The 24,451-nt window shown below is 40.9% G+C and overlaps 1 pseudogene; it reads left to right on the top strand.

The window, feature by feature from the left end:
- Positions 1-17,480, top strand: part of LOC147436276 (uncharacterized) — a 194,002-nt pseudogene extending 176,522 nt beyond the window's left edge.
- The last annotated feature ends 6,971 nt before the right edge of the window (positions 17,481-24,451 follow it).

Below are 24,451 nucleotides of genomic sequence, written 5' to 3'. Positions count from 1 at the left end.
AATTGTATTTACATTTATCAAGTCCTCTCTCTCAAAGGGGAAAGGCACTATAAGAGGAGTTGTCTATAACAGCTAACATTGCCGCGGAAAAACAAAGGAAAAAGGAGAGAGAAAAATTTACAGGGGCGGCAATAACCACGGCTATGCACGCGGTAGTGGTTTCTCAGCAATAATAAGCACAGTTATAATTGCGGCAATATACCCGCAGGTATTACCGCGTCAGCTGCCCGCGTTTATTCCTGTCCTTATTGCCGCATAAAACAATGAAACATCAATTATTTTTTGGAAGAGTATAAAAAATACCAAAGAACTGAAACTGAATTTACTTTACCTTGACAATTAAAAATATAGAATATCAACTATTTAAAAATGTTACAATAAAAAGTAAATAGTTGTATATACATTGTGCCACATTGGGACTTTACAAAAGTTTTGACAAAACATTTTTCTATCTTATCCTCCTCTATCTCGTCGTCGTCCAGAGACACGTATGTTGGATCACTTTGACTCTACATAAACCCAAACCAAATTAAACAATCATCAACAGCTCAAAACAATCGATACAAAATTACTTGTTTAAACTTACCGCTTGTAGTGGTCCAACCGCCGCGTCAAATTGCTCGCGAGAGATGTGGTTATTTTTGAACAACCATCGCCAAGTATCAAATTATGTCACTCCCTATACTTGAACGTCTCTCTGGTTGGTCGAGAGAGAGAGAGAGAGAGAGAGAGAGAGAGAGAGAGAGAGAGAGAGAGAGAGAGAGAGAGAGAGAGAGAGAGAGAGAGAGAGAGAGAGAGAGAGAGAGAGAGAGAGAGCAATATTTTCCTAAGTTAGCAATAACAATACCAAATCATAAACTATAATCTTTATAATCACCAATTGACGTTATAATTCAATTAATCTTACATATTAATCCTTCCAAGCTCCCTTGCCTCCTGAGCCATAGTGCGTGGGAGTTTGTCTTGCGCGAGCCTCGCGTTGTTGTCTGTATGATGAGCTTGTTGCAGCTTGATCGCTCTGCTCTTGAATTGCCCACTCCCACTCTACGTCTGCCATGTTGCCACCGCGGTAACTCCTGTCTGGATCTTTAACCTGGTTGGCTGCTGCGCACCGCACACTGGACTGCTTGTTTTTTAGAAATGTCTTTATGTAGCCCTCCAACCATTATTATGAAAAACGTTGATCGAGGGCGTTTGGAAATCTAGCTAGCAAAGCATCCTCAATGTACCGTGCATGATCGAACAATTGGTCTCTAAACTTTATAAAACAGTTCGTATACGTTGAATGTATAAGAATTTGTAGATGGCGTCGAAATGCCTTGACCTGTTCTGTGCCGAAATTCACCTGATCCCCGCCATATTTAACCCCGTAGTAGCACCCATGCGTCTCTGGCACTGGTGTGCCAATATCCTCGTCCTTTTCATTAAGGGAGGCACGCTCTAAAAGTGGGGACTCTGTTCCCCCACCACTACCAAAACATGCAAAACCACAAGATCCACCGCCGCTTCATCTCTCACGGCGCTCGCTACCCTGAGACGAGCATCGACGTGCGCTGCTAGAGGAAGTCTCTCGACGATGTTCTGGCAAAGCAGGAGTGGAATGGAGTGGCGTAGAACCCTGTGATGCCATGGGAGTAGGACCCTACGATGCAAGGGGAGTAGGACCCTGTGATGGAATAGGACTAGGACAATAGGAAGAGAGAGTAGAGGGAGGTGCCATCGGTGCGAGGCTCTGTAGGTAAGAAGTTCCTCCGTGACTCCCCTATGGTGTAGTCTGTGAAGAAATGCCGTAGGTCGCAAGCTGATGTAAAGTGTAGTGGCCAAACAAATCCTCCGTCTGAATGGAGGTACTGATCTTGTAAAGAGATAGCCCACTGTAAGTCAGGATCCATGATTGATGGAGGAACCTGAGAAGGGTAGGTGTAGGATGGCCATGCCTGCAAATAACAAAAAAACCTATGAAACTGATGGTTTAGGGTTAACTACATAGAAAAATTCTTTATTTCTTTTCTCGTTCTCACGACTCAAGACTCAAGTCCATTGGAGGCGATGTCCACCCCGGCACCTGAGATGTGAAACAAATAAAAGAAGAGCCAGCTGTCTGCTCCTCACCAGTTGGTCTCTCGTCTGACATCTACATTACAAAGAGCAACATAAGATTAAGCTTAACTTTCCACCCTACCCACTCATCTATAAATACGTACACAAGTATATTAGCACACAAACATGTAGATACATATACATACTAGTAGACCTAAGTAGAGGCTAGTAGTGCCAAAGGTCAACTTCACCTCTTTAGATATCATCGCAATCTCAACCGTGGTAAAACCAAAGGTACATTGCGGTAATCCATACATAAGTGGATCAATGACCGCAACACCACGATTAAAAAAGGACTATACCCAAGAGGAAGCGTCTAACCTTCGCTCCTGTACTTAATGCCTACATACATGCATAAACAAATATATATGTACACACATATATGTTATGGTTGTAAATGTAGCCATCGTTTTGTGTTGGCTGCACCTAGATTCAACGTCTAAGTGATCAATTGATCGTAACATTACAATTCTAATGTAATGCAATAAGTAATTATGTTTCTCTCACTGAGTCTCTCTCTCTCTCTCTCTCTCTCTATCCCTCTCACTTTCCCCTTCTCGGTTGTACAGTTGAACTACGAAGTGGAAGCTCCATCCTAGAGTCATGCCTGCGCTTCCATGTAAAGCAAGTACTTTGTTCAACAAAGCATCCTCGCATTGAAGGTAATCTTGGTGCTGTTTTCTCAGGTTTCCCTTTGGAGCTCAATTTTCGTCTCTCTCTATCTCTCTCCCTCTTTCCTTATCTCTCTCTCTCTCTCTCTCTCTCTCTCTCTCTCTCTCTCTTTCCCTATATATCTTTCTCTCTTTCACTATCTCTCCCTCTTTCTCTCTCTCTCTCTCTCTCTCTCTCTCTCTCCCCCTATATATCTATCTCTATTTCTATCTATGCTCTCTCTCTCTCTCTCTCTCTCTCTCTCTCTCTCTCTCTCTATTCCTCTCTTTTCCTCTCTCTCTCTCTCTCTCTCTCTCTCTCTCTCTCTCTCTCTCTCTCTCTCTCTCTCTCTCTCCCCCCCCCCCTATATATCTATCTCTATTTCTATCTATGCCTCTCTCTCTCTCTCTCTCTCTCTCTCTCTCTCTCTCTCTATTCCTCTCTTTTCCTCTCTCTCTCTCTCTCTCTCTCTCTCTCTCTCTCTCTCTCTCCCCCTATATATCTATCTCTATTTCTATCTATCCCTCTCTCTCTCTCTTTTAATCTATCCCTCTCTCTCTCTCTCTCTCTCTCTATTCCTCTCTCTCTCTCTCTCTCTCTCTCTCTCTCTCTCTCTCTCTCTCCCCCCCCTATATATCTATCTCTATTTCTCTCTCTCTCTCTCTCTCTCTCTCTCTCTCTCTCTCTCTCTCTCTCTCTTTTTCCCTATATATCTATCTCTATTTCTATCTATCCCCATCTCTCTCTCTCTCTCTCTCTCTCTCTCTCTCTCTCTCTCTCTCTATTTATATCTATCCCTATCTCTCTCCCTCTCTCTCTCTCTCTCTCTCTCTCTCTCTCTCTCCTTTCTCTCTCTCTCTCTCTATTTCTATCTCTATCCTTCTCTTTCCCTCCTTCTCTCTCTCTCTATCTCTCCCTCTCCCTCTCTGTCCCTCTCTTTCCCTATTTCTCTATTTGTTTCCCTCTCTCTCTATCTCTCCCTCCCTCTCTCTCTCTCTCTCTCTTCTCTCTTATCTCTCTTTATCTATCTCTCTCTCTCTCTCTCTCTCTCTCTCTCTCTCTCATTAATTATCTATCTCTGTTTATCCAACACTATCCCTCTTTTTCTCTCACTCTCTTTATCTATCTTTCTCTCTGTTTTTTTTCTCTCCCTCTCTATCTATTTCCTTCCTCCTCTCTCTCTATTTATCCTTCTCCATTTATCTCCCTCTCTTTAAATGTCACTCTCTCTCTCTCTCTCTCTTTCTTAATTTATATATATATATATCTCTCTCTCTCTATTTCTATCTAACATTCTATCCAAACAATCATTTCCAAACGTGCCTAACAAATCATCATTTCCAAACGTGCGTAGCAAAGCAACCATTTCCAAACGTGCTTTGCAAAGCAACCATTTCAAACAAGCCATGCAAAGAAATCATTTCCTAATGAATGAGGTATGTTATGGATTCTCTATTTTCTCTAATTTTTTTTTGGATTTATGCATGTGTGTAGTAGTAGTAGTACAAAACTAAAGGGAAAGAGGGGGGATGTGCTTTTGTGTTTACCTCTTTCTTTGTAGAGCGGTTGAGCTTCCAAAGACGATGGCGGAATACCCCCTTTGCCGAAACTTGGACGAAACCCTCTTCGACAAAACTTGGGAAGCTTGGAGAAGGAGGGAGGGGGAAGGGAGAGGTGGGTGGGGGGGGGGGGGGGGGGGAGGCTTGTTGAAGGAGAGAGAGGGAAGGGATAGGGGGGGTGGGGGAGGGGAGGGGGGGCAAGCTTGGGAGCAATGGCGGAGAGCAAGAACGTAGAGTATGTTGCCAAAACGCGGCATACTCTGCCTTCTTGCCTATTTTAGGTGCCGATTATTACCGTGGATATTATCGTGCCCATTACCGTGGTAATTACCGCCTCTATTACCGCAACCATTCATTTCAAACGGAAACATGCGAATCCGAGGTTGTTGTGGGGGGGGGGTACAAACCACCCCCTCTACCCTTAGCTATCATTATTTCATTATTTAGCCTTTTGAGTTTTTTGATGAAGATTTTTAATTTTTTATGGATACTTTATTTTGTAGTACTTTTAAATGTCTATTAATTGCATTTTTTTAATTCTCTTTTAGTTAAAAAATAAGTTTAATACTCATTGTCATTTATTCCCTTTGACTTTAACTATATGTAATTTTTTAATGAACTTAAGTGCTTTTCTAATTATATATTTTTTAGGACACATGACTAAATAAACAACATTTCGCGTGTGCAGGACATCGACTGAGATGATCGTGGTCCCTCTAGAGGCCCAGAGCGAGATCGTTGGCTCAAGGAAAAACTACCTTGTCCTTGCGCCAAGTGCAAAAGGGCAATCCCTCACTTGAGGCGCATTGCTTTGGAGCACGTGGACAATGAAGGGCTTTGGCATCCTAGAAAAAGCGCTCGGAGAGATGATAGTGCGACTCATCCATCGCTTGAGGAGGTGCCCCATTGGTCTGTTTGGTGGTGGTGCACCAGTGCGCAAGGTCGAACGGTAGAGGCAAGAGCGACTGGGCGATTTGGGTGCACCGCATGGTGCTCCTCCTGTTGGCTCTACAGCGATAGCTCCTAACATGATGGAATGATGCGTGTCCCTGCCGATTCACCTGCATGGAGGTACATCAAAACTCAATGGACAGAGTTTGGGCTGGAGCGTCGACACTTGAGGCTTGGGTTAGCAAGTGATGGTGTCAACCCCTTCGGCACTAAGTCTACTTCATGGAGCACTTGGCCTGTGGTGATCGTCAACTACAATATTCCACCATGGGAGACAACCAATAAGGGTAATATACTTCTTTTCTTACTTGTGGCAGGGAAGTAGAACGTGTCAAATATTGACATTTACCTCGAGCCCCTCATCGAGGAGTTGGAGGAGTTATGGAGAGGCATTCGTGTTGTCGATGTCTCACTTGCAAAAGGGGGGAGAGAGGCCCAAGTGAGGGGAATCCTTATGTGGACTATGCACGACTATCCTGGGCTTGGAGAGATTTCTGGTAACCACCTTTCATCTATCTCTCTTTACCTCTTTCCCGCTCTCCCTTTAGTTCACTCATCCCTCTAACCATATGATATGTATGTAGGGTTGTCCACATCGGGGCACAATGCATGTCCTACTTGCGGGCCATCGTGGGTCACGGAGAGGCCCGATTCCTTGCGCAAGGTAATCTATCCAAACAACCATTGTTTCTTACCCAAGGGTATAACAAGCACAAGGCTCCAACAAATGGGAAGACTGCTCTAAAGCTCATGATGGCAGATTGGGCAACCAGTTGGGAAGAACACCACAACAAAAATCCGGCTCCGTGTCCTCCACCAAAAGGTATGTCAAGGTATTCCATAATTTTAAAGCTTCCATATTTGAAGGACTTAATGTTGGGGTATAAAGCCCAATGTGGTCGCCCAGGTAAGTGGGCGGGCCGCCAGGTATGTACACATATTCTTTTGTAAAAACCTAATAAGAACTCACTATGCTCTACACATTACAGTAGAGCGAGTTCACCATATCGTCTTGCTCTTCTTCTCGCACTCTCTCTCGCGTCGCACTTCCGCTCGTACTCCTTCAACTGGTATCAGAGCTTAGATCGAGGCTCGGGGCAGCACTGCAGGAGGCTAGAGTCACCAACTCAGATTGGAGTGAAATTCGACAGGCGAAGACACGGCCCCAAATCTCGTGGGAACACCCGAAGGGCTTCGTGTTGTCAGAATTTCATTCTGAGGTCATCTTGGCCACCGTTCGGCTTCGACAAAGGTCTGCACAGGCCATTTTGACTACGTGGTCTTGACGGGTGCAGATCCGACTCTGCAAATTTGGGGTTTTCGGCCTACGACTGCAGGTGCTGAGGATATCGACACTCCTAGAGTGTTGATTTTGTGGCTGTCTACACATCGAAGGACGGCTCACAGTTCTTGGAGGCGTGTCACATACGACACGGGCGCATCTACACACAGACTGTAGCCGACATCCACTAGTTCATCTTGTAGCTTGTGTTTGCTGCTTGATATTCCAGATTTCATCCTGACATTGCAGGTACTTCCACATGGGATGTATTGTCAGAGATGATGTATGTCTGTTGAGGGTTTGCTGGCTATGAGTCATGCAGCAAACAACCGCCGCAGCAGTTACAGCATACAGTGGGAAATTTGTGGATGTATGACTTTGTGGGAAGTCTATGTACTGTCAAATTTACTGCAGGCTTTGTTGAGGGTCGAGTGAGGTTTTATTGAGCTGGGGGATTCTCGAATGTTGAGATCCTTTCGGTGATACAGGTCTTGGAGCGATTTCTCGAGCACCCTTAGATAGGCAGCTAGGATGTATTGACTCTGAGTTAGAGAGTTGGGATTGCATCTTTGCTTTACTCCCGTTGAGGCATTGCCGCAGTCTATGCTTATAGGACAGTGACAGGACAATACAGGTGCAGGACAGGTTTACCCGCAGCTTACAGTGTCAGAGAGATAGTGTTTTTTGGTTTGTTTTTAGTACACCAGAGCCAGTTTACAAAGGAGACTCTGCCAAAATTTCTGCAGAATCTGAAGCTTTCTTGGTTCATTTGACAGGTTGATATTGGTTTAGAGGTCAGTTTACAGGGGAAACTCTGCCGAATTTTTCCCAGAAAAGTAAACTACTGTGAAGCGTAGCTATGGCTGGATCACAGGACACTGCTCTTTACAATATCAAGAAGCTGGATGGAACCGATTTCCCATTGTGGAAGAAGCAGATTTGGCACGTGTTTGTACAAAAGAAGCAGATAAAACCTATAAAGCTCAAGGGGATAAAACCAGAAGATATGGACGAAGACGAATGGAGCGAAATGGATGAATTGGCACTTTCTACCATTATGCTGACTTTGGTAGAAAGAGTTTACTTCAATGTAGTAGACGAGATGTCGGCTTATCAAGCATGGTTAAAGCTGAGTGATCTTTATGAGAAGCAGAGTGCAGCTTCACAGGTATACTGGCTTAAGAAGCTTGTTGACTTGAAGATGAAAGAAGGGACACCTATGTCCAATCATTTGAATGAATTCAACACAATCTATAGCCAGTTGTCAGCTCAAGGTGTCAAGTTTGATGAAATTGTTAGAGCTATGTTCCTGTTGATCCCATTGCCGGAAAGTTGGGACACTTTTCGCACAACTTTGAGTAATTCTGCACCTCCAGATGGTTTGAACATAGCAGGTGTAGAAGGAAGTCTGCTTACTGAAGAAACCAATAGAAAGACAATGGACAAAGGCAAAGGAACAACCTTAGTTGTCAGGGGAAGGACCAAAGAAAAGTACAAAGGTGGAAAGAGGAATCAGTCTCGTAGCAAGTCCCGCAGTGCTAAAGGCAAGAGTGACATAGAATGCTACCATTGTGGCAAGAAGGGTCACATGAAAAGAGACTGCAGAGAATGGAAAGCAGAAAAAGGCAAAGAGAAAGCTGAAGACCATGGTGAGAAGAACAAGTCCTCAGTGAAGATTCAAGAAATAAATGTGACAAACACTGTTGCAGAGGATGACAGTCTAGTGTCAGGAGACATCTACTTCTTGAAGAATACAATGGACTCAGCTCTTCTTACAGCATCGGATGGAAATGCACTGAGTGACTGGATAATAGACTCAGGGGCATCACTTCATGTGTCTCCAAACAAGGAGTGTTTTACTTCTTATGTGACCACTAAAGATCATGTTCGGCTAGGAAATGGGCAGACATGTGAGATCTTAGGTGCTGGAGATGTTCAATTGAAGTTTCAGAATGGCTCTTCTTTCACGCTGAAGAATGTGAGACATGTTCCCGCAGTTACAAAGAGCTTGATCAGCACAGGTTTACTTGATGATGCTGGCTACGTCACCATTTTTGGACAGAACATGTGGAAGATATCCAAGGGTTCTATGACAGTAGCACATGGAGTAAAGTCTGGAGGAATTTACATGATTTATGTATCAAATGTCTCTAAAAATGTAATCAATGTAACCGAGCAGCCGAACGTTTCTTTGTGGCATAGCCGGTTAGGACATATGTCCAAGAAGGGAATGGAAATCTTGTCTCATTCTGGTTATTTGCCTGGCTTTTCATTTAATGATTTTGAATTCTGTGAACATTTTCTGTATGGTAAGAAAACACAGCAGCCACATAAGCATAGAAGCAGTAGAAGAGATACACAGTTGGCACTTGCTCATAGTGATTTGTGTGGACCTATGCCTAACCTATCTCTAGGGGGAGCTTCTTACTTTATGACATTTATAGATGATTACTCGAGGAAAGTATGGGTTTACTTTCTCAAGCACAAGGATGAAGCGTTTAGTGTTTTCAAAACATTTGTGACACTTGTGGAGAATCAGAGTGGCAAGAAACTTAAATGCTTACGCACTGACAATGGTGGAGAGTATGTTTCAAAGGCCTTTCAGGACTTTTGTGAGTCAAAAGGTATAAAACGTGAACTTAGTGCTCCTTACAATCCTCCTCAAAATCGTGTTGCTGAGAGGATGAATAGGACCATACAAGAGAAGGTCAGAAGTATGTTGTCTAATGCACAGCTGCCAAATGGGTTTTGGGCTGAAGCTGTATCAACAGCTGTTCATCTTGTAAATAGATCTCCTAGCAAGGTTTTGCAGAAGGATTCAGTGCCAGAGATGGTATGGTCAGGCAAAATGCCCTCATACAAGCATCTCAGAGTCTTTGGCTGTGAGGCATATACTCACGTTCCAAAGGAATTTAGGAACAAACTTGAGCCAAAGAGTAGAAAGTGCATCTTTCTAGGCTATGGTAATTCTGGTGAGATGGGGTACAGACTTTGGGATCCCGAATCCAGAAAGGTTGTCCGTAGCAATGATGTTCACTTTAATGAATCCAAATATCATTCTAAACTAGAGAGGGTTGAGGAGATTAGAAGAGTTGTCTTCCAAGAAGATGGACCTCCACGTGCAAGACAAAATGTCAGAGCTCAAGAGGAGCAAGGACAGGATAGAGTGGAACCACAGGTTGTGGCTGAGCCTGAGCCACCTATTGTGCGTAGATCTGGACGTGTCACGCGACCTCCTGATAGGTTTGTTCCATCTATGAATTATGTCATGTTGGCTGATTGCAATGAGCCTTCATGTTACAAGGAAGTAGTGCAAATGAAGGACTCCGAGTATTGGCAATTGGCCATGCAGTCAGAGATGACAGCTCTGCATAAAAAACCAGACATGGAAGCTAGTTAAATTACCACGGGGCAAAAAGGATCTACCCTGTAAATGGGTTTACAGGTATAAGATCACCGCTCATGATAGCCAGCCAAAGTACAAAGCAAGGCTTGTTGCCAAGGGCTTTAAGCAAGAACAAGGCATTGACTTTGATGAAGTCTTCTCTCCGGTGGTCAAGATGACTACATTGAGATGCTTTCTTGCATTGGTTGCCATATTAGATTTGGTGTTGCACCAAATGGATGTCAAGACAGCGTTCTTGCATGGTGATTTAGATGTGGAAATTTACATGCAGCAGCCAGAAGGGTTTGTTGAGAAAGGCAAGGAAGATTGGGTATGCCAGTTGTTAAAGAGTCTTTATGGCTTAAAACAATCACCGAGGGCATGGTACCATAAATTCCACAAGTTTATGCTTTCTCAAGGCTACAAACGTAGTGAGTTCGATCACTGTCTATATACAAAGAAGGCTAAGGATGGCAGTTGGCTGATCCTTATTTTGTATGTGGATGACATGTTGATTGCTGGCAAGCACTTGGAAGAAATTTCAGCTTTGAAGTCAAAGATGGCAAAATCGTTTGACATGAAAGACATGGGTGAGGCAAGTCATATACTTGGTATGCGCATTGAGAGAGACAGATCAAAGAAGTTGATTTGGTTATCTCAAACAGAGTATATTGACAAGGTTTTGCAACGTTTCAATATGGAGAAGGGAAAGGCATTGAGTGTTCCATTGCCACCATATGTGAAACTTAGCAAACAAGATTGTCCTCTGTCTAAGGAAGAACAGGCTGAAATGGATAAGATTCCATATGCGTCTGCAATGGGTATTTGATGTATGCAATGATTGCTACTTGCCCAGACATTGCATTTGCAGTGGGAGTAGTAAGTCGATACATGTCAAACCCAGGCAAGAAACATTGGGAGGCAGTGAAAGGAATATTGAGATACCTGAAAGCTACAAAGAGTATGCATATATGCTATGGGAGTCAGGAGCTAAGTGTAAAGGGTTTTACAGACTCAGATTATGCAGGTGACTTAGACAACCGAAGGTCTACGTCAGGGTATGTCTTTACATTGGCTGGTGGAGCAGTATCATGGCGTTCTAGATTACAAGATTGTGTTACTCAATCTACTACAGAGGCTGAATATGTTGTAGCATCAAAGGAATGCAAAGAATCAATTTGGCTTAATCGACTAGTAACAGATTTGGGAATCAAAGAAGAGATGTCTGTGTTATATTGTGATAGTCAAAGTGCTATACAATTGGCTCGCAATCCAGTTTATCACTCAAAGACAAAGCATGTGGATGTGAAGTATCATTTCATCAGGGAAATGCTCGAGGATAAGCAACTTCATCTTGTCAAAGTTCACACCATAGAAAATCCTGTTGATCTACTTACAAAAGGACTTCCCTCAGAGAGCTTTGCGCATTTTCGCAAGCAGTTAGGTGTAGGGTAGTACATCACTTCTCTACATCTCTTGTATATTAGCTTGTATAGTAGCTTCTCTCACACTTAAAGTACCACATTGGACTTTAAGTGGGAGGTTGTTGGGGTATAAAGCCCAATGTGGTCGCCCAGGTAAGTGGGCGGGCCGCCAGGTATGTACACATATTCTTTTGTAAAAACCTAATAAGAACTCACTATGCTCTACACATTACAGTAGAGCGAGTTCACCATATCATTGTGCTCTTCTTCTCGCACTCTCTCTCTCTCTCACGTTGCACTTCTGCTCGTACTCCTTCACTTAAAAATACAACACCTCTTGGATCCCATGCACATATTCAAGAATGTAGCCCAAACACTATGGGAGCACATTATTGGTAAGAAGGACTCTGCTACTCCATGGCGTGTCCCAAATGGAAAGATTGTGCTTCCTAAAGTACCATGGATGCTAGCCAAAGAAGAATTAGAAAAGGTAAAGGGTACCATTGCCTCTTTTCTCACACCAACATGATACATGAGGTCGCTAAAGGGAGCTTTCACAAAAGCAAAGAAGGGTGGAAGCTTTCAATTGTATGGGTTGAAGTCCCATGATTGGCACAAGATGATTCACGTAATCTTCATACTTCCTATTCTATCTATAGTTTGTGTGTATTAATATCACTCACTTTCCCTTTCCCTGATTTACATTGTAGTTCATTATGCCGGTGAGTATGTGTCTATGTCGGGACAAGAAAGTGAGGGACGCTATTTTCAAACTAGGAGAGCTAGTAAGCTACACCACAAGACTCCACTCAACTACACCTTTTTATGTACAAAATAATTTCAGCTAGCACTTAGTGTATCCTTGTGTCCCTCTCTTGCAGATTTGTGAGCTCCAAGGAAATCGAAATAGATGCATGCTATCCCTGCTGCTCAAACACTTGCAATAGAAACGGTGTGTGCCATTGAAGATGCATTTCCTTGATCAGTCCTTCTTAGTCAAATTCACCTCTTGGTTCACATGGTGGAGGAGATAGCTATATGTGGAGTAGTGCACGCACGATGGATGTTCTTCTTAGAGGTTTTTAAAGACTCTCAAAGATTTTGTGCAGCTACGGTCTCAACTAGAGGCATGTATGGACGAACGGTGGATCGTTCAAGAGGCATTTGTTTACATATCAGATTATTTGGCACAAGTTGATCCTTCAATGCCTCGCATGTGGTCAGACGAGGAAGATGCAAGGATGACTTCACACTTGCCAAGTGGAAAGGGGAAACTACTTAACATGGATATGAATCTATCATCGAGTGGTCGATAACTTTTGCATTCTCAATGCAAAGATTATGACCATGTGGGTGGACTTGTGGACAATGGCAAAGGCAAGGCGTTTTCAAGAGAGGGAAGCATGGAAACAAGCACATGGAGGAAGGAGGGCACCCCCAGTGCCTAGACACCTTGCATGTTTCTCAAATCTCATTAGTGAAAAGTGGATTCATGAGAGAATGATTGAGGCAAAAGCGCGCGAGAAGACATCACCAACAAAGAATGGGAGTATGCACGAGGTGCGTACCAAAGGTAGAGTACTCATGTACCTAAACCATATTGTAACGCTATTTCTTGAAATTATCTTTAATATATATTTGATAAATTAATATATTTTTCTATTTTGTAGTGCCTTTCCTTTAACTCTATGTGGTCAAAGGGTCGTCACTTTTGTACGCGCCACATTGATGAGCGTAGAACCACCATGGATTGTGCCATCATGGGCAACTTTGACACATACTGCGAAACTATTGAAAGGATACTAAAGGTTAATTTTAGAACCTTTCACACCTTCATCTTTGAGTGCAAGTGGTTTGCAAATGTGTCTAGACGACATGCGAATGGCCTCTACATGGTGGACTCTAGTGTGCATCACACAGGGAGGTATGTCAATTTAGTTTTACCGCGCAACTGTGAGCAGGTAAGTGACATATACCTTTTTTATTCTTATTTTCTTGTAGCGTTATACCAATGTTACTCACTTTGAGCTTCTATTTTATAGGTCATCTATATCCGAGCAATCCACCAACCAAAACTTTGGTTTGTACTTCTTGTAATACCTCGAGGGAGAACCATTTTTTCTACTAATGAAGTGGAGACTATCTTTGACCCTCTTCCACCTCCGACTTTGGATGAGGTGGAAACAGAGGAGAGGGACGTCGATGAATCAAGTCCGACGACAGCAAGTCTTAGTTGTCATGATGATGAAGATGATGAGATGGAGGATGGCGAACTCGAAGATGATGAAGGCAATGCATCCACAAACAAAAATTCCGTTTCTCGCTTTATTGATTTAGGAGCCATGGGCTTAGAATTGGATGATGCTTCATGTAGAGATCTTTTGGCATGATTCATAAACATTTTGCAGTTATGAAGTTTTTTGGTCGCGTAATCCATTCATCTCTCTCTCCCTCCTCTTCCTCTCTTTAGATTTGAGAATATGCTCAATTATGTTAATCAATTGACAATGATTATTTTAGTTGTAATAACCAAGTGTAATCTTATATCCCCCGCCTCCTTCTCCCTCCTCTCTCTCTCTCTCTCTCTCTCTCTCTCTTCTTTTTTAAATTTGAAAATTATATACAATGTTCTTTAATTTTTATTGAGATGAGGGAAACACCAAAATTTGAAGGGGGGGAGGGGTTAAGCCAGAATTTGTAAGTTTAAGCACTAAATTTGGTTATCGGTAATACGCGCGGTAATAACATCGGTAATAACATCAAAAATAGTCCTGGTAATATTTTAAACACAAAAAAAAACCCCTGCCCTCCTCTCTCTTGTTTCTCTAATTGAATTTGCACCTTGTCTCTACAAAACGCGGTAAAACAGTGCGGTAAACACTTGGAGATTTTCATAGTGAGGGGGACACTTGTTCCAAGGCTACCCTTGTTACTTGACTTACCTCCTGCTTGTGATTGGCTAGGCATGGAGGGGTCCAATGAGCTTCAAGCATGAGCTACAAGGGGGGGTCGACCAAGGAAGCTAGGGGCATGCTTGAGGGGAATACTCTCCCACACACACACACACACACACACACACACACACACACACACACACACACACACACACACACACACACACACACACACACTCATTGTGTGAAGTGCAAAGTGCAAGAGCTCCCTCTCCTTCTCCAAGCAAGTAGTGAGGTTGAGAGCCTACATCAACACTCTTGTCTATGGAATGCAATCCAACCAAGAGCCATGCTTCAATGGTTAAGCTTTCCATCTTCTCCATCTTCATTACTATGTTATTATGTATGCTAGCAAGAAGAGTGCGGATAAGTGAGGAACTACCCTCATTCCCTGCTAACTCTCTCCACCTGAGGTCTTGAAATAAGTCTTGGGATAGTTAATGCTTTCCTCAAAGTTTATGTTATGCTCGTGATGCATGAAGCTTTCCATCTACATTGAATCATCTAGGTCACAAGGAAAACAAATATTGTATTGTAACAAGTGTCTCTTGACGGGAGAAATTATAATACAAATGCCTATTAGAGGGGGGACCCTGGCTCCACATAAATCCAGTCCTCAACTATTGTCATGTTCTCTAAATTCTCTCTCTTGCAAAAGTATTGTTCATGCCAAGTTAACTAAATGCTATGTTTATGTTGCTACCATCAATTATGTACACCCGCTATGTTCACAAAGTAATTTCACAAAAGTAATCTCTCTAATTTCCGCTACTCTCAAGTTAATAGGCCAATTCCATTACAATAATGCTGCAAAACTAACATGTTGCATCTCAAATAGTCTTAAACAAAAGAACCATACTCTTACCTTAATGCGTTCACACACACACACACACACACACACACACACACACACACACACACACACACACACACACACACACACACACACACACACACACACACACACACACGGATACATAGTCACAAACACATATGAAAAATGTACTAGCAATGGGATCATTGATACTAAATCGAAGAACCTCTTTTTATAATAACTCCAAAAACTTATGCTTACACAGATAAACACTTTGGGCCACCTCATAGCTAGACAATAGTTAGGAAAAATAACCTACAATGCAAAATTATTACAACCCGCCAAGACACTTAAACTACTCCTATTCATTTGGCCATCCTCCATCAAAGGCCTAAAAGAGCTCCACCTTCGTCAAGCCCGCTTGGTGCACGAACTCATGGGCTTGAGAGCCCAAACCTAGAACTTGGAGAAACACACGAGTGAGACTCCACCTGCCTCCAATGGCGGTGTTGCCTACATCATAAAAAGAGAAACCCCAAGATATATCTTACAGTAATTAGTTCATTTCTTCTTATTTAACTAATAGAACCTTTTCCCTCACATTATCTAAGAATATTTGGCCCTCGTGATAAATGCTCCACCTAGTGAGTTAGAAACTCTACCATAGCTAGGACTTCTCCTGTCATAGTCACTTGATAGAACATGATAAATTATAAATGTGTGCTAATTTTCTCCATTTTTTCAGACTCTATCCAAATATAGGTTGTGAGCATTTCATGTAGATAGTGAATCATGTTTTTGACCAAAAGATCTTAAGAAGCCCAATAGACTCTAACCTTACCAAAGGACCTACAAATGAGCGTGGAACACCTATTATAGACAACAATGGAACATGATTTAAATAATAATTTCAAATGTACGTAAACAATAGAATTTCAATATTAAACCATAATTTCCCCTAGATGCTATAGTTCAACCCATATGTTATAGTATCCTTGATTATACCTTCACCATTGTCCTTGACTTTTCCTACACCTGCTCATTCCCACTCTTGCACTAGATACCCCAGTTGTGTAGTTCATGTTGTCGTATGGTCACTTGCTATGTATGTATCTCTCTTGTTTTGGCCCAGCAGAGGCTCTTCATACATGGGCTAACATGATGTCCATTGTCATTGTGGGGGCATTCCCTGCTCATACTTGGATGGATTGGGAGCCACCTGTGGGCTACTTGACATCATGTACAACATAGCAATGCACCACATTCCATTCTTCCTTTTGTGCCTGCAATTAGGGACCAACAAAAAGAAAATTATTTTGACCTAGATAGTAATTAGCTCCGTAATCTGCAATCGTAACTTTTCATGCATTGTAGAAAAATGATGAATCTGTAAGAAGGGACTAAAAAGTGTATGTATAGTGAGTGATTAAATAAAGCAACATAGAAATTAGTTGTAGCAAATATTTTCAAGTTAGAGAGTGTGTCGCCCTTGACACAAAGGATGAGGATACTGACGCACTCATGCTAGACACGCATGGGCGTTACTACAGGGTTAAATATGGCGGGGAGGTGGACTTCGGCACAACACAGGGCAGGGCATTTCGACGCCATCTACAAATTCTTATACATTCAATGTATAAGAAGTACTTTATAAAGTTTAGAAACCAACTGCCCGACCATGCACGGTATATTGAGGACACTCTGTTATCTAGATTTCCAAACGCCCCCGATCAATGTTTTTCACAACAATGGTTGGAGGGCTATTTAAAGACATTTTTGTAAAACAAGCAGTCCAGTGTGCGGCGTGCACTAGCCAACCAGGTCAGAGATCCAAACAGGAGTTACCGTGGTGGCAACATGGTAGACACGGAGTGGGAGTGGGCAATTCAAGAAAAGAGCGATCAAGCTGCGACAGGCTCATCATACAAACAACAACGTGAGGCTCGCGCAAGAGAAACTCCTACGCACTATGGCTTAGGAGTCAAGGGATCTTGGAAGGATAAATATGTAAGATAATTATAACGTCGATCGGTGATTATATAGATTGTAGTTGATGATCTGGTATTGTTATTGCTAACTTAGGAAAATACCACTCTCTCTCGACCAACCAGAGAGATGGTCAAGTATCGGGAGCGACATACAGAATTTGATACTTGGCGATAGTTGTTTGGAAACAACCACATCTCTCGCAAGAAATTCGACGCGACAGTTGGATCACTACAAGCGGTAAGTTTAAACAAGTAATTTTGTATCAATTGTTTTGAGTCGTTCATAATTGTTTAATTTGATTTGGATTTATGTAGAGTCAAAGTGATCAAACATACATGCCTCTCGACGACGAAGAGATAGAGGAGGAATAGATAGAAAAATATTTTGTCCAAACTTTTGTAAAGTCCCAATGTGGCACAATGTATATACAACTATTTTCTTTTTATTGTAACTTTTTTAAATAGTTGATCTTTTGCATTTTAAATTGTCAAGGTAAAGTAAATTCAATTTCAATTCTTTGGTATTTTTAATACTCTTCCAAAAAACAATTGATGTTTCATTGTTTTATGCAGGTCAAAAATAAAGGTGCTCATTTGGGCCACCCAAAATTGTGTGGCCCAAATGAGCACCTTTATTTTTGCAATGGTGTGTAACGGCAATAAGCACGGTAATAAACGCACCAACTAGCGCGGTAATATCAGCGGCTATATTGCCGTGACTATTACTGTGTTTATTGCTGAGAAACCACTACCGCATCCATAGCCGCGGTTATTGCCGCTCTCACAAATTTTTCTCTCTCCTTTTTCCTTTGTTTTTCCGCGGCTATAGACGCGGTTATAGACAACTCCTCTTATAGTGTGTATGACAAAGTTGTATAGATAAAAGAAATCTCTTTAAAGATGTAATTAATAAAACTGTTCATGAGAGGGGTTGGCTCCGAAAATAGGTCCTCGACTAGTGTTAATTGTCTCTCTTGTTCTTTTATCAATGCCTTTATAGTTCATAAGACAAGTCAAGATTAGTGAAATTAATCTCTCTTTCTTCTCTTAGATTATCACACAAGGTGCTTGGTACTTTTTGATCTAGGGGCTTCTTCTCGTGATCAATAACAAAAATTTTCCTTCTTTATCAAGAAAGATAACCTTGTTCATTAGGAAATTTCGGAGGTCATTTGGAGAGCCTTCTAAGAAAAATAGAATTTTGACTTTCTCTCTCTAGAAAATAGGTGTGGTAAAAGCAATTGTAAACTTGGAATAACCATTAAAAAAGTGTACTTACAAATAGATTCTTGCCACATCGTCATAGCGATTGTGATGATTGAAGAATAAATCGTTTTTAGCTGCATTTGATGAACGACGTAGAATTGGAGGGAGTTTCCTGTACAATGAATGTATGACTAAAGGAAAAAAGATGTATCCTTCCAAACCTACTCTCTCATTGTTTGTGTGTTGACCTCAAAGAAATCCTCCCTTTCTTGCACTTTTTCATACATGGCTTCTTCTTCCACCCCCATAAATGTCCTCCTTAAAAGACCCCTCTATCATCCACACATTGACCTGGATCCCCAATATACGCCACTATGTAAGTGGGGCAAAACTAACATCAAAGTGACCTCGATCATGATAGAGAGACTCAGAGTAGAGGGAGCAAAACTGCTCAGATATTTGGACAAGAGGCTCACTCTATCCATTGAATCCCATGACCAATGCTTTCCCTACATTTGCAAATACCATTAACTTATTGAACTTTGCAGGTAATGTAGAGAATGGATTGCTTGGCTATTGTAAAGCTCTAAACAGCCAATCAAAAACTTATAAAGACATGGTGAAGCACCAAGCAGATGAGATTTAGAGACTTTCTAACTTGCATTATGAGGACACAGCAATCACAGCAATCACAGATCTTGCAAACAAAGGTACGGACATTACAAAACAAAGAGACAACGTTAGGCGCTCGTGTGCAAAAGAAGAAACTACGAAATCTTGAAACATTGAAGGTAGGCTCTGGCGGCCTTAAGAAAAGAATCCAAGCATTGAGGTGAGAATTGTAAATTGTCTAATTAATTTAAACTAATCTAAGTCTTTGCTTATGCTAGTTATGCTTTCTTTGTAGAGATTCTATCTATCCAGACAAAGAAAACATAGATTTAAAGGCCAATGTAGGAAAGCTGTTAAAGCCATTGATAACTAGTGGTCATTTCAAAGAATGCAGTGCCTGTGAAGCAAATACAGGGTACATTGTGTTGGCTTATATGTGAAGCTACTCAATATATGGATTACATATATAGCTTCTCTATATATAGCACTTAGGTACCCTCTATATATTTCTGTGCTCTCTCTTTCTCTCTCAACATGGTATCAGAGCAGGACATTTTTTTTCCATTTTTCTTCTAATTCAAAACAATTTTGCAAAAACATACCACCAGAATTAATGTGGTCTACAACTTTACAAAAGAAACTTTTTTCAAATTCTGCACCGATTTCGAGTTACCGTTTTCAAACTACGAACATATCTGAATGGTAACTTTTGCTTTTTGCTTTTGATTTTTCTCCTAATTGATTTTTTTTTTTGCAAAAGCATCTCAAGAGAGCCACCGAAATCGATGTGGTCTACGACTTTGTAGAAGAAACGTTTTTCAAATTCTGCACCGATTTTGACTTATTGTTCTCAAACTGCGAACATGTCTTAAAGCCAACTTTCACTTTTTACTTTTTTTCCTCCTAATTGAAAACGGTTTTGCAAAAACGGCCCGCGCTAGCTAGCGGAATCGATGTGGTCTACAACTTTGCAGAAGAAACTTTTCCAAATTTTGCACCAATTTTGAGTTATCATTCCCAGACTGCAAACATGTCTGAAAAGAAACTTTCACTTTTTGATTTTGATTTTCCTCCTAATTAAAAACGATTTTGCAGAAAGGGCCGATGGTAGCTTCCAGAATCAATGTGATCTACAACTTTGCATAAGAAACGTTTTTGAAATTTTGCACAAATTTTGAGTTATCGTTCCCAGACTGCGAACATGTGTGAAAAGCAACTTTGGCTTTTTACTTTTGATTTTTGTCGTAATTGAAAACTTTTTTGCAAAAAAGGCCTGCTAAACAAACCGGAATCGATTTGATGCAGAAGAATCTTTCTCCAAATTGTGCACCGATTTTGAGCTATCGTTCTCAGATTGCGAACATGTCTGAAAAGCAAATTTTGTTTTTTGCTATTGAAAATTTATCAATTATATTTTTCTCTTCATCAATCATATATTTTTTATTGACGTAACTTTGCTGTAGAAGAGTGTTACAAATCGAATCAGTGTTATAGATATATGTTCTCAAAAGTCTATACTAGTTGCAGCCGTCCAATATGTTCTCACACATTTATTGATGATTTGTTCTTGGATACCTATGTTTCTAGATATCAAATGTATATAGATCTATTCTTGGATATCTGTCATGAATATTGTTCCGATTCAGTCGAGCCGTTGATGATTGTCCAAATTCCGTCGAGCTACTGATGGTATATGATCTTTTGTTATATGATATCTTCGTTCATTGATTCTAATCATATAATATATACTCTTCTAGAGATATAGTTTACATCATTTCATTAATAATCTCTCGTTGATACCATAGTGATTTTGATGGCACCATGATGATGTTTTGCTAGTACTTTTGTATGGTGATATTTCGTTGATACCATGGTTATTCTCGGTGATACCATAATGTTGTTTCGTTGATACCATGGTTATTCTCGGTGATACCATGATGTTGTTTCATTGATACCATGGTTATTCTCGGTGATACCATGATGTTGTTTCGTTGATACCATGGTTATTCTCGATGATACCATGATATTGTTTCGTTGATACCATGGTTATTCTCGGTGATACCATGATGTTGTTTTGTTGATACAATGATTATTCTCGGTGATACCATGATATTATTTCATCGATACCATGGTTATTCTCGGTGATACAATGGTTATTCTCGGTGATACCATGATGATTTAGTCATTTTCATTGATACAATGATGTTTTGTTAATACTATGATGATATTCATTGATATCACTACGTTGATAAATGTTGTTTTATGTAATATACACACATGTCATTTGCATCACGTAATCACGCATCTTATACTTTTACATTCATACTTTATGTACACATATGTTACCATGCGTATATATGTTGTCAAAAGAGTGGCGTCATGAACCATCTCTTATGACATTATGAACATAATTATTTCACTAACGATGCTAAAAAAATTCTCATGACTATGTTTCTTGAGTCTATGATCTATGTAGGATTGATCAAAGAATTGATTTCATGAAGACAAACTTGGTGACAATAAAAGAATTATGAAGACATGTTTGGTGATTCCATATTGATGACAACATGAAGACATGTTTGGTTATGCTATATTGATGATAAGGTACACAATAGATTCACCATGATGTTGGTCCGTTGATACCATGATCCCCCAAGGGTTTTTTCATCCACTAGTTAGGGACCCTTATTTGAGCAGGGGTGTTGGCTTATATGTGAAGCTACTCAATATATGGATTACATATATAACTTCTCTATATATAGCACCCAGGTCCCCTCTATATATACATCATCTCATGTGACCATTCAACACACTTTGGGGTTCTATTTCTGTGCTCTCTCTTTCTCTCTCAACACATTGGACTCCCTTGGCGTTAGTAAAAGAGGTTACTCTTCTATTCAATAGGTTATCTCATCCATGTTTGTGAAGAAGGAATAAAGTCTAAGCTTTTACCAACAGCTGCAAGTGTTTGGAGGAAAAGACTCCAGCTCAATAATGAACAGACCGACTTCATTGGATGTCTATTTCATATTTCAGATATTTATAGCTCACAGGGAACTAGTGTCAGTTATGATGAGTACAACAATATCTTCATGGACCTGCCTTTGTTGCAAACTAAAATGGTAGAGTTCTACAATATCACATTCGAAGAGACAGGTGGTGTTCTATATTTTGTTTTGAAGCTAGATGAGTGCGAGATTCTTAAATAGAAGAAGCTAGAGCGAGTTACAATCACATTAATGAATAGAGCTCTTTCCAAATGTCCCACTTATGATCCCTCATACTTCAGTGTTCAATCAGAAACAAACATACGGTGGCTTGGTGCATTTTAGGTAATTTAGTTATTTCCAATTTTGCAGCTCTAGCAAGCCCTATATTGTACCTAAAATTTAGATTTATTTTTCGTATCTCATAAGGATTAATCTTGCAGGTAAAGAAAGAAGACCATGACAATTTATTTTGGGTGTTCCATCAAACCCCTATCCGAATACCATTGATAGGCAAATGAATCGAGGAGAGGTACTGGCTGTAGATGAGAAAGGAGACTTTCAAGTTCAATGGCATCTTGCAAGTGACCTCAAAACATTGAAGTATATGTATAATTGTGGAATGGGTGCCATGGAAAAGTCTCCATGCTTGTAGTGCATGGAGCCTGCAAAGGTGATGGACCCAAAGTGGTGGAGAAAGTCTCCTACTCGTCACAATCAAGACTCTAATTTCCGACTAGTTTTGGATATACCACTTGCTAATGTCCATATTTGTACAATGCATGGTTTTTACCGAATTGTAGAGAAGTTGGTATATCTATACATTGGGTTTGCTTGGAAAATCAAAAAGTTAGTTGAACGACAGGTCGCTCTAGAGGTCTACATGGGGGCAATGTGAAAATCTAGCGGGACAAAAAAAGGTCAACCAATGAGAAAGATGTACCCTACAAACCATGCATAGGTCGGGTCAAGGCACGCCGTTTTCTATCTAAACCTCAAGGTATGAAAGATGTGAAGCTAACAAAGTGAGGGAGAGTATATCACTCTACCTACATTAGCAAAGTTGAGTATATGCACTGGAAAAAACTTCATTTAGCAATGAAAGACCAAGAGCCAACAACTCGCAATGCAAAGGGTGATGTGTGGTGTTCCATTGACACTTTATTTCAAATGTGTGAGGATGATGATTGGTCGCAAAAGATAACCTCAACAAGTTTAAATAGAACCTTCAGCTACTAAAAAAATCCTTCAAGACAGCATGGACTGACACTCAAATCACTCATTACATTAAAAGCACCTCAGATAGTCAAAGTACTAAGTTTGTGTTTAACATTCTAAATAAATTTCTTATTTTGCAGCACATTATTTTTAATCATTTGCCTTACTTCATCCAAAAGTATGGGAATCTAGGTATATGGAACATTTAGGGCTTGGAGAAGTCTCATTACATGGCTAGAAATGTCTACTTCAGACACACATAGCATGGAGGCTCTCGAAATAAGGCAGTCTGAAGGAGTTATTTCAGTGGTTTTATCGCAGAATCATTCACCGCATGCAACAAAAGCAAGTATTGGCCTCTTCAGCAACTGTACATGCAATAAAACATTTGCAACTTCAAAAAGGAAACGAGCAGACACATTCAACAACTCGAGTGCTCTTGAAAGTCAAATGAGGTGGACGGAGACAATGCAATATGCCAATCATCGGTGGAACAAGAGAATTAAAGTCTAGATGATCGGATGTACCACCAATGCCTGTAGAATTATATTCAATATGTACCACAACTATTTCAAACTTTTGATGATTTACAAATATCGTTTGGAACCTCGCCCTTGTATCTGATCATTAAATGTTTTCCATACTCTAAGAGGTCAGTAGGGTTTTCTTTTCCTAAAGATAATGCCATTGCTGTGTATGTGTAGTAATATGCTCCACGGCCCCCAGTATATCCCGGCGAGTAACCAAAACATTCTCTCTCTAAAACCTTGTCGAGAGGAGGATAACTTTGTCTGCATTTTGTGGAAGCATTTGACCACCTAAGAAGCGAGATAATGTCTTGAAAGCATAGGTTGCAATATTCCCCTCTTGTGACATTCCGTTGTGGAAGATTAGGTTGGGTGCCTCACATAGACTAGGAAGATATGTCCTAGAGCTACATCCCTACCGAGGAATTGTCTTCTTCGACGACGAAGAAAGTTGTCCTTTTTAGCAATCCATGACTGCAAACAAAAGAAGTGTGTGTGTGTGAGTGAGAGAGAGAGAGAGAGACAAATATCGGGGGGGGGGGGGGGGGGGGGGGGGGGGCAGGATTATATACCATGAAACTCTCATCTTGCAAAAAAAGCTCATTGTTCCATAGGTTGACTGATCGGGTTGACTCCTGTGCTGGTCGCTTAAACCAATCCTCCATATCCTGATTACTAGTTGATGGCTTAAGATTATTTTGAATAGTTTGAATGTGTCTTCATCACGAAGGCTTTCTTTATACTTTTTTGCCTTTTCAAAGCACGGTTTACAGCAATCCAGTGGGTTACTAGA

Source organism: Adiantum capillus-veneris, chromosome 18 (assembly GCF_014529385.1).
Source record: "Adiantum capillus-veneris isolate H3 chromosome 18, ASM1452938v2, whole genome shotgun sequence".
Lineage (NCBI taxonomy): Eukaryota > Viridiplantae > Streptophyta > Polypodiopsida > Polypodiales > Pteridaceae > Adiantum > Adiantum capillus-veneris.
Note: the sequence above shows the minus strand (reverse complement) of the source record. Positions and strands in the feature narration are given on the sequence as shown.